The sequence below is a fragment of the Culicoides brevitarsis genome, chromosome 2, assembly GCF_036172545.1.
Source record: "Culicoides brevitarsis isolate CSIRO-B50_1 chromosome 2, AGI_CSIRO_Cbre_v1, whole genome shotgun sequence".
Lineage (NCBI taxonomy): Eukaryota > Metazoa > Arthropoda > Insecta > Diptera > Ceratopogonidae > Culicoides > Culicoides brevitarsis.
Genome location: NC_087086.1, coordinates 17,402,071 through 17,414,239, shown reverse-complemented (window position 1 = coordinate 17,414,239; position 12,169 = coordinate 17,402,071). Strand labels below are relative to the sequence as shown.

The 12,169-nt window shown below is 29.7% G+C and overlaps 1 protein-coding gene across 3 annotated transcripts in view; it reads left to right on the top strand.

The window, feature by feature from the left end:
- The window catches only part of LOC134832916 (protein NDRG3), a 39,736-nt gene that overhangs the window by 16,416 nt on the left and 11,151 nt on the right, over positions 1–12,169 (top strand). The window lies entirely within an intron of this gene.

Sequence of the window (12,169 nt, the reverse complement as noted above, 5' to 3'; positions counted from 1 at the left end):
TTATTGTGTGTGTGACATGATTTTTTTTAATCCTATTAAAATTAAAAACCTGCATGGAATTTAAGTTGAATTTCTTAGGGAATGTTCGTTGATTTATTTTAATACCTTTTGTGAGTTGTGTTAATTTAATTATAATGCGAGTCATTTTTTTCCAGTAATGTTCATTGCATACATTTTACAAAAAAATAAAACGAGAGTGTATTGCTGATTGCATATTTTCAGGCTACCACACCTTATTACCTATTTTCTTATCGTCATCGACTGTAATTATATTGTCACTCAAGTGAATCGAGTTCTCATAGATTTAAAAAAAAATAAAATGAGACAAACTGATGACAATCCAATCAAAGAAATAAATAAACAAACACAAATACACATACAGGATTCAAGGTACAACAACAACAAAAAACACACACAAGGGAAAAAAGCGACACAATAATTGACAATTTGAACAATTTATTTATTTTTTTTTTGCCGCATTGAAAAATCGCATTTTTCTCGCTTGAACTTTTAAAATAAAAAATAAACGACGTTTGAATAAATAAAAACGAAGGTTGATGACCACCCTTCCATCCTAGTTGGAAGATGAATAAAATAATAAATTATCATGATGGACAGATCAATCATCTGGACGACGACGAAAAAAGTAAATAAAATAAATTATTCATCTAGTCACTTTTTGTCACCAACGATGAATTATTGAACGACACACGATCAATAAATTTCCACACATTTGTCCTCTGATCACTTTATGGGCCATTAACTCTTTCCAAAAAAATGGTGCGCTTTTAATTTGGTGCGCAAATACGACGTTTGTGCAATCAATCTCGGTGATTTGCTTCATCCGCGCGACCTATTAATTAATTTGCAAATATTTCTATCCCCTTCGCTCATGATTGGACATTTCATTCGCTTCAATTTTCCCGAAATTAAATGAATGTTTGGCTGACTAGAAAGCCAAATCAAGTGAAATTAATCATGTTTACCGAGACATAATAAGAGAATTTCAGCTTGAAAAGATTCAATGGAAGACGAAGGAAGAAGAAGAAGACGAACGAACAACAATGTCAAGTAAACTACTTGAAGTTATCTCATTTCTCATGTAATCTAATCAAAACATTTCTGAAGAATGCTATATTTAAACTACTTGGTGCAGTTATGACTGGCAGGTATTTTACCCGGGTTTAAAAACAAAAGTTGATAACAAGAAAATAGGAATTTTTGAAAGTTTTTAAAAGTTTTCGAGACCATAACTTTAAAAAAAAATTAAAAGCATTCTAACATTGTTTTCTTTTATTTCAATATTTTATTTTTAATCGAATCAAGATTACTCAAGGGAAATTTTCTATAAATCAGGGTTGAAAAATCTTTTAAGTCAAAAAAAATTAAAAACTGGTTTGAAAACAAAAGCATAAAGACCTCAAATATTTTGACATAAAAGCAAATTGGAAAGACGAATGGAACTCATCAAATGCACAAAATTTGTCAATTGTCATAGATTTTACTGTTACATTGAAAGGATTTGATCAACCAAGAAACATATGGACGAAATTAAAAAGATTCAGAACAAATTGAAGGGGATGTTATGTTCTCCTCAATAAATGGCAAATTTCACCTTCGCCGCTATGTGATTGCAATCTATCTACTATCTATGCAGCAAATTGTCGAAAAATTTTGATTTTTGAGCTTTTAGTTAGATTAAATTTTATTCAGTCAAAAGTATTAAGCAAGAATAAAACACATTCTTAAAACTATTTTTTTTTTCGAAAAATCCTTATAAAATTAAAAATAATATTATTATTAAACTAATTAAAATTCCCCGATTTTTTAAATTCAAGCTTAAGACACAATCAAAATTAAAAAAAAAAATTTCAAAAATGTTCGAAAAGTTTTCGAATTTTTAAACTTAATTTAAACTCAAAAAGTTTTTTCAACCCTCTTCTAAACTATTTTTCCACCCCTGTCCCAAACAAAGATATTTTTATCAATGCATATTGACATTGCACTGATTGCAAAGTTTCCAATCAATCATGCTCCTTCAGTTCGATAACGGAAGTACAGTAGAAAGACGAACATTTGTTTGTCTGTTAATAAAATAATAATAAATGAACAGAATTTAATTAAAAGTTTCTTAACTTCTGTGGTTTTCCCTTCACTCCCTACACTCCGAACTACACTTAGAGGAAAGAAAAATGATAAAATAAGAAAACAAATAAAAGTAAAACAGACTTTGTTCATCTCTCTTTGTCAAGTACAAACATTTGAAGTAAATTTTGGGACAAAGAGAGGAAAGAAATTTCGTGGAAATCAAAGTAAAAGAAAAAAATAAAACAAAAGTAAATATTCAAACATCTGCGAGGCAGTACTAAGACAAGTTCAAGGTTTTTGTGGATTCGTACTTGAGAACAAAAAAGGGACGCCATTGACTTTGCTGTCAATAAAGTAACAAAGAAAAGGAAACTTTTGACTTTTGTCCCAAAACTTTCATCTAATTGAAAGCAATGACCGAAAAATTGATGAAAAGGTATTTATTTATGTCCCATAATTCACCTTTCACCATCGCTCATCATTAATATTAAATGAAAATTTTTGATCACAAATTTGTCGTCCCATATCAACTGTCATCGCCTCGATTACGGCTCAAAACGCAACTAAAACATCAATTAACCATAAAAGTATTACAAAATAATAATCGAGAGCAACCTTGAAAAACTAATTTAATTTTCCACATTTTTTCCCGAGAGACAGAATTTAAAAAGTGTACATTAGTTGCACAATGATGTACATGCGGAAATTGTGTCATGTTTTGCTCTTTTTTTCCGTGTCGCACACAGACACCAAGAGAAAATCGACACCAACCAAGAGGAGAGAGAGTAATCGATTATCCTTTAGTGAAGTAGTAATCATCATCAACATCGTCATAAAAATAATCAATTTAATGATGATGAAAATAATTATTTATTTTATTTTTGTAAAAGGGGATTCCCATTACGATAACGCTCTTGGTGAAAGCTTTTAATTAATAAAACATTAATTTATAAAAATGTACTGTGCACGTAGAGTAATCGGTTCAATTTGGATTTTATAATCTCCAACTAAACACTAATCCAATTATTTTTCGAAATTTTGGCTTGAACGTATTTATTGTTGGCATTTGACGTGGTAGCTGGATTAAAAATGATGTTTCGTCGTGCTTGAAATGAAAATATGATAAATGATGGAACTGAATACGGGTGACATGGCGGTGTGTTTTTACGTGCTCAACCAGGAAAACCAGTAAAATGTTTTTTTTTTAAAGCTTAAAATATTTTTAAAAATTGAAAAAAAAAATAGAAAATTATTAAAAAAAAATATTTTTTTAATTTTTCAAAAATATCCAAAAATCTTACGTGATTATTTTTAAGGTTTTTCGAGTTAAAAAAGAAATTAATTTAATTTTTTTTTTAGAAAAACTCGAAAAATCTTAAAAAATAATCATACAAGAATTGGGATGGTTTTTGAAGAATAAAAAAAATATCTTTTCAAAAATTTTGATATTTTTTATTTTTGAATATTTAAGGCTCTATTTATTTCTTCTAAAACAAATACTACCTTCGAAATGAAAATTTTCAAATTAGATAAACTTATTTTTCAACAATTTCTACAAATGCTTATTACAACTTGAATTCCAAGTACTTTAATTAGCAAAACTTTTAAAGAATCCACAATAAACTTTTATTTATTTTTATTTTATTTTTTTTTTTTCTAATAAAAAAAAACAATTGCTTTTTTGACTTATAAGAACTTTCTTTAAAGGAAGAAAAAAAAATAATTTATTTAAAATAGTTCATTGCTTATCTTCTCAACCCAAATACATTAAACTTCTCGCTAAAACGAAACAAAATCCTTCAATTTCTCAGAATATCCTTCCCAAAATTAAACTTTGCACTCGTCGAAACCAAATCGAGCCAATTCTGGCAAAAGTTTTCAACATTTTGCAACGTTTTAAGGCAAATAAAACAAAACTAACCTACTTGCCTTGCTTTTTATGACATGAAATTCTAAACTTTCAAAAGGAAACAAAAACAATTTTAGAGAGAGAGATAGAGACAACTTAATAAGAAAAACAAAGAGAAAAAGGATTAAAGTGTCCTTATTATGATATTACATTAAAGTTTGTGTGTTTCTGTTGCTGATGAAAGAGTTTCTCCTATCTCGATTCTTGAATTGTACAGACGAATGAGGACCGAAATCCATAAGAGAAGGATTATGAATGCAAATTACATTTACTCGAAGCATAATTTGTGACCCAAAATTGGGATCAACACACAGAGATATATAAATTTGTCAAGAGATATCGACAATAAAAGCAAAGCTTTGATCTTAGAAAATCTCAATTAATTTTCTGCTTTGTCATCACTTGTCACACGGAGCTCCATTTTCCTTTTTTTCTTGTGTTTGGTTTATTGAAACGTGTCATCGCAAGTGATAATTTAGAATGAAATCCTAACCGAAATCTAGACAATGATGAATGGGACAATCTATTACCAGCCACGGAGAGAGACAGAGTAAAGTGCTTGCTGCAATGGACAGCTCGCAAACGATAAGGAAGACAATGAAATGTAACGACATGACATGTGCAGACTGCTTGTTTGACAGAGTGAAATATCGTGCTTAATTTGAACATGATTAAAGTTTTCTGTCCCGTTCGTGTCACTTTGAAAAGTCTCTCTCGCTCGCTCTCTCATGAGTTCTTTTCTATATTTTATTTATTGATTTTCTTGAAATGTACCAGCAACCACGGAACGAATGGTGTGCACTTAAAACAAAAGAAAATCGTTAAAATATTCGCGACACGTAATCGACTACCTTCAAAGCTGTACTTTTATAATAAAAACGCCGGTTGTGAGACCCCAATATAGAGAAAGATATCCTTGATACACAATAGAAACAGCTTTTCGTGCTTTCATGATACCATTATGTAACTTCCAACGAACAAGAAATGTTGAGCAAGAATATTACCATCACCGACATCGTCTATCTTCCGTTACGCTACTTCTCTTCAACATGGAAACAGAAATAATTTTCCTATTCATTTTCCATATTTTCCAATTTTTCCGTATGTATGAATCACGAGCATTCACGTAATAATTTAGTTAGTTTAGTACTCTGCAGGCATTTCTGTATAAATAACTAAACGATGTGTGTGCGCGCTCCATATTTATGTTCTGCAGAAGGAAATAATTTGAGTTTAATATAAATTTAAAGGTTTGTGAATGTCTATGATTGCGACTCAGCAAAACACACAGCCATGCAGAGATAGGAAATTTTGTGAGTAATATTAAATGTACCTATGGTAATTGGAAAATCGGTACATTGGGAAATGTTACAGTATACTAAAACTAATCAATTTTTGCCGTGGAGTTATTGTAGCTATGAGACACAATGGAATTTCGGTTGTACATGATCTGAGTAAAATTTGAAGCCAAAGGGAGGCGGACTGAAGTTAATTAGATCGATAGGTGACGCAGGTGGTATTGTTGCACAAATATAAGGAGAAACATATTGAGCTTGATTTATTTTATTGACAAAAGATTTAATTTTTGTTTATTGTTTGTTGTCGAACAAACCTAATTTGATGATTATTTATTGAGAGATGCTCATCGAACAGAGCTATGAGATTTCGAGATCGAAAGAAAGAAACAATCAAATAACGAACGAATTTAAAATTTTCTTTTTAAAGCTTTTCAAAAAAAGTTTTTAACTTCGTTCGTTATTTGATCTTTATTTTTTTCGATCTCGAAAAATGTTAGATCATTTCTACATCTTCGAACAGACCTAAAAGCTTTCGAGATCGAAAAACTGACAAGATCTAATAATGAACGAACCTAAAATTGAAGCTTAAAAAAGAAAATTTTAGGTTCGTTCTTTATTAGATCTTCTCAGTTTTCGATCTAGAAAAATGTTTGATCATTTTTGAATAAAATATTCATCGAACAGACCTAAAAGATTTCGAGATCGAAAAACTGACAAGATCTAATAACGAACGAAACTAAAATTAAAGCTTGAAAGAGAAAATTTAAAGCTCGTTCGTTATTAGATCTTGTCAGTCTTCGATCTCGAAAAATGTTTGATCATTTTCACATAAAATATTCATCGAACAGACCTATGGGATATCGAGATCGAAAAACTGACAAGATATAATAACGAACGAAGCTAAAATTTTCTTTTCTAAACTTTTATGATAGTTAAAGGTCTGAAAAGAAAGTTTTAGGTACATTCGTTTTTTAGATCTCGACATATTTTAGATCTGTTCGATGAACTAAATATTAGAAATTTTTTCAAATTAGCTTTGTTCGACAAACTTTAAGCAAAAATTGTATCTAATGAAACTTAAATTCAGCAAACAAGAAAAATTTTATAAAAATATCCAAGCAGATCTCATTAGATTCAAATTCTTCATAAAACTCTGCTCCAGCTGTGCATCGAACGAACCTAATGAAGATCATTTTGTCCTTTTTTGACCCATTTACAAATATATTCAATGACCTTCCATAACATCAAATTGTACATCCCTGTCGAGTCACATGACAACAGATGTTTTCAAATGTATCGAAACTACTTCACCCTACAAAATAACAACCAACCAACCTTTTTCATCTGCATCTATATTTGTATGAATCTTTTGTTAGAAAATTTTTCAAACAACAAGACTCAAACATACAAGTCCATGGCGCCATTGTTGAATGTTTGGAGCAACTCGTTACTAATAGTTACCCTCGTTACCAACACGGCAACAACAAACCGCACAACATCAAAATGAAATGATGAACAACGGGATCAGTCAAGGAAAAAAATGAGGCTTCTTGTTTATATTTTCCATAAAATTTGTAATGAATGTGAAAATTAACATGATGACAACGAACGACATTAATATTACAATGTGAGACAATATTCTTCGTGTGGGAAGCGTTGATTAGTGTTTATTAGCATTTCACTGATTATCATTTTATTATCATCGCCATTATACTTGTGAATTTTCTGTGTAACGAGAGATTAACGAGACAAAGACAAGCAAGTGACTCATATTTTTAAGTACAAAGGCGGAGTAATATCGACATGCAAATAGAAAATGATTGAAGACAAAACTAGACATCATGCATTATTAACGCAGACAAACACACACGAAACGCCTAATAATAGGTGTTCAATATCTTTTGAGGACACTCACCCAGAAAAAAATAAATCCGTGAATAAATCATAAAAAAAAATCGATCGACGCAAATTAATCCTCAAGAAAAAAAAAAGAACGAACAAAGAAAAGCGGATTGAGTCTTTTTTCTGTACTTTCAATCCGGAACCCATTTTGAAAATTGAAACAATGTTATTTTATTACATTTCCGCTAAACGGCTTATTTTTTTGTTCTGAGTCTTTTTTACAACAAAAAAGAGAAGAAAAATGAAGGAAAAATTGTTCAACAAGGCAAATCCGTCGTGAAATTGCTTTATGCAAGCAAAATTGTAATGAATAATAAAATCAACTAAGAAGCACTCTTTCTTAAAGTCGCAGAGCACAACATGGCGCACAGTTAAAGAAATAAGTTGAAACACAAATGATTCCCAGAAGTAATCATAAAATAATAGAATTCTGCTTTATTTTCCTTTTGTGAAGTTTTTGTCTCACTTTTATGTTTTTTATGAACAAAATACCTTAATTCTCTGTAAATTTTCTTCAAAAGAACTTTTCAAGGACTCATTTTCGTTTAATTTCAATTCAGTGAATTTTTAAAATTCCATTAAAAATTGGCAAAAATCAAATTTTACTTTCAATATTTAAGTATATAAAATCTATTTTTGTTTATTTTAATATTAAACCAATATTAAAAATCTAATAAAATCATCAACAAAAATTGATTCAATTTAAACATCAGAAGCAGAAATAGCTTATATAAAAAAAAAACATTTTCATTACGAAATTTTTCCTTTATTTTTTCCGCATTAAATATAATAATGAATTACGTATTTGAGAGATTTTCTTAGAAAACGTTTCTCATCATTCGCAAAGAAGCGTGTCTGATGCCCTTGAGCCCGTACACACAAACACACTTCCTGTACGTGTTTACAGGAAATTACCCAACAAAAAAAAAGTACAACAAACGGAACCAGATAAGCCATCATTAAGTTTAATATTGGAAAAGCGCAAAATGGAGACGCCTTGCACCAAAAAAAAAATATTTTTAGACAAAAAAAAAGTGTTCAAGGTCATTAAACTTCCTTTTTTAACACGAATATGTAGTCGTAATAGATTAGTCGACCACATCTAATTCCCAAGCAAGACAATTTTCGGTCGATAAATATGATATTTATGCTAATCCAAAGATGTTTTCCGTGTACATTCATATTTTTTTCTGAGGAAAATCTATACTGAAGATTAAAAAAACGCGTGTTCGTCCATTTCCTGTCGTCCTTTTTTACGTAATTTTTATGTATTTTGCGGATTGCTAACGGATCTACTTAGTAACTGTTGAAAATAAATGAGGGATTTCAATGATTAATGGCCCGGAAAAAATTTAGACATATTTTTCTTCCTATGAAAGTTCAAAAATATTTCAATAAAAGCAAACAAAAAATGTTTTTCGTTGTGGAAATCTTTTATTTTACAAGCCGAAAAAATGACGGATTTTTAAAAGCTTGACCTAAACTTTTTTTTATTGACATGGAAATTAGTCCGTTTCACTAAAATTTATTCAAAAAGTGAAAAAAAAATTTTTTCCGCATTAAATGATGAACATTTTAATTGGAAATGTTAAAAATAGTAATCCATCATTACTTCTTATCTTTCAAAAAAAAATTGCAAGTATTTTAATGAAGAAATATCAGACAAGTTTTTAGTCCATAAAAATACCGCCAACTTGCCTGTTACCGACAATAAATTTAATGTTTACGGAAATTTTCATCGTCGTCGTTATAAACTTTATTTACCAAGGTTGCCGATTTATTAAGCATGTGACGTAACTAGATCAAATTTAGCAACAAATAAATTGGTTCCATGCGGTTACTTATGCCAAAAGTGCTCAATTTGGATTTTACTGCTGACCAATAAAGCAATATTTTTGGTTCTACCCTGAAAAATTTATGATAGAATTTTGGATCCTTCCATGTGTCATCCTGCTTTTTTGTCAATGTTTCGTGAAAATTTTAATTTTTGCAACAAAATGCAGGCGAAACCAACCACAATTTCACAAACAATTCGAAACAACACTTTTTGTGTGTGGAAATGAAATGTTCTGTTAAGCTAACTGGAAAGCAACTCGGAAAAACCATCTAATTAAATTACATAATTAAATTACTTCATCTCGACGAATATTAATGAGTTTGTTGCTGAAAGTTTGTTCCACACAAAATTCGTATTTATTTATTGTTTGGGAAAAGTGTGTGTTCGAGAACTAATAATTTGCTGTGTTTTGGAAACAAACTAACAATTATGGCGGTCTATATCGTTCCCGCAGCAACTACGCTGCATGCCTTCTAATTAATATGCCACAGCTAATAGGCGTTCATAATGAGAATGTAACGAGCTGCCTGCCTTCCGTTTTGTACGCAAAGACCACAAATTTAACGTGAAATGTTTAACGATGATTGACTTTGATCTGAGTGCGTCGCAGGAAATTTTACGTCGAGAAACTACGACCGCTGGAGTTGCTTGAATCAAGCTTGAATAAAAAGTCGCGACGACATGTTCATAAAATTAAATTAAATCGAAAAATTGGCCTTAATTAAGTGCTTCCTTCTTTTTACAGAAGAAAAAAAAATTACGCCGCGAATGCACTCGTTTTTTTCACTTTATGTCGTGTCTTCGTGTTCTGACGAAATATCTTTAGACCTTGAACTTTATTGTCTCGCAAAAAAAAAATATGGGTTAAGTTTAAATATTTTAGTTTTACAAGTAAATGTTTGAATATTTGCTTTGCTCCTGCACTAAATTCTATTTAAATTCTGACAAAACCAAGACAAAACCTTAAAATTACCAGATTTTTATATCCACATTACCGCATTTTAAGTTTTTTATTTTTTTTTAGAAATAAATTCGGGAAAAATATATTTTTTTACACAAAAATTTTTAATTTCTGCAAAAATATTAAAATTACCAGTTTTTTTAACCGCATTAGGCCGCTCCAAATTTTTTTCGAACTTTTTGTCCCAAAATTTTTTTTTCAAAATGGGGGGGCAAAAAAATAAAAAAAAAATTTGAAATACTTTTTCATACAAAATGACAAAATTCAAACAATTTTTGATCATTAATGAATATTTTATTTGTTTTAATGGTCTATATTGAGATACAATAATTTAAAATTGATATAAGAGTATTCCAAGTTAAAAATTTCAACAAAAAAAATATTTCATAAAAAAACTGTCAAAAATTTTGAAACATAATTTTTTTGAAAAAATTTTTAGAAAATTTATGTTTTATTTAAAGAATTACCGCATTTTAATTTTTTTAATTTTTTTTTTAATTTATTATTTTTGCGATTTTTCTACAAAATTATTTAAATTTATTTATTTAATTATTTAAATTTATTTTAAATTTATTTAAATAAATTCGAACCAATATTTTTCGTTTATTACCGCATTTTTCTAACGAAATGCGGTAAAAAAAAACAAAAATCAATAACATCGAACGAATAAACAAAAATTCCCTTTTACTTTGGAAGCCCAATATTGACATAACCATAAAAATAATAATAATGTACGAACCCGGTAAAAGTTTTTTAATATGAAAATGATTGACATAGGCTTATGGGCTTGTCCTCTCTTCTTCATTTTTGTTTCCTCTGCTCATACTGCCATCACGATAGTCAACACACGATTCTCAAGGGAAATAAAAAATTATTATTTTTATTTTATTGCATGCTAAAATAGGCTGTAAATAATACTCTTTTTTTCCATTAGTCCCTCGATATTATTGGCGCTCGCGGATAAACAAGCGCATCACGCAACACAGAGCAAAAATTGAAGTTAAAATGTCGATAAACAACACGAGGACCTTTGACACGTGTTTTATTAAACCTGGATGGAAATCGATATTTTTTTGTCAATTTGAACAAAAAAAAAACAGCTTTAAGAGAGAATTTGATATTTTTTCTGCATATTGATATCCGTTTGAAACGTTTTGCCTTCTCACTGCTTTTATTTATTCATTTTTTTTTGTTTCGGTCGGAATGTTACTCGCAATATTCGTTTATTTCTTCCGTTACAATCTCATCATCATCGTAATGTTGACTCAATGGATACGCATTTTTACCGAGAATTGAGCTCCTCGTGGGTTTTTTATTACAATTTTGCGCTCAAATTCGAGAGAAATTTATCTTCAGTCCATTTTCTTTTTCTTTTTGTTAATATATGCCGATATTCATGATGTAGATGATGATAAAAAGTCGAGAGAAGAAAATCAACAAAAAAAAAATATGTATATTTAAGATCTCAATCTTCTTGTGAGTTTACAAAAGGAAGGAAAACTTGTAGGCAAAACGTGTGAAAAGCAAGATGGAAACATATTGTAGAACATGATTATTTATTGGATGTGCGTCGTCGTCAAGTTTTATTTGTTTACCAAAAAAATTTCGAGAGTGAGTCCAATTTCGACGCGAAAAGATGACACTGAACAAGAATGATCAAAGTGATAATTCAATAATACAAAAAGGATAGAAAATGTCCTTGAACATGATTACAAGTCGTAAATTATGACGATTGTTGTCAAAAGTATAAATTTGAGATTTCATGAAAAACGCCCCGAAGACCTTACAAAAATTAAAAAATCTGCAGTAGACGAACTAGAAGCAATTTAAAATTAATTAAACTGAATTAAGTTCTTTGAAGAAAAAAAAATGAGAAATTATTTCCAAGAAACGTTCTTTTTCCAGTCATTTTCATTCAGGAGCTGCACTACTAATAAGCTCTTTCATTCGCATTTTTTTCTCGTATCGTACAATTTTTCCTCGTCTTCTTTTTTTTCTTTCGTTTTTTTTATTGTAACAAAATTTAATTAAGGATTGGATCGTCTTTGCTCGCATTTTTTTGCGTTCTCACATATTTTAATACATTATTCATTAACGAATGAGGAAATGAGAAAAAAATGCGTACATAAAAAAAATCCAGCAAACAACTATAAGTCAAAAGAAAAATTATTGCT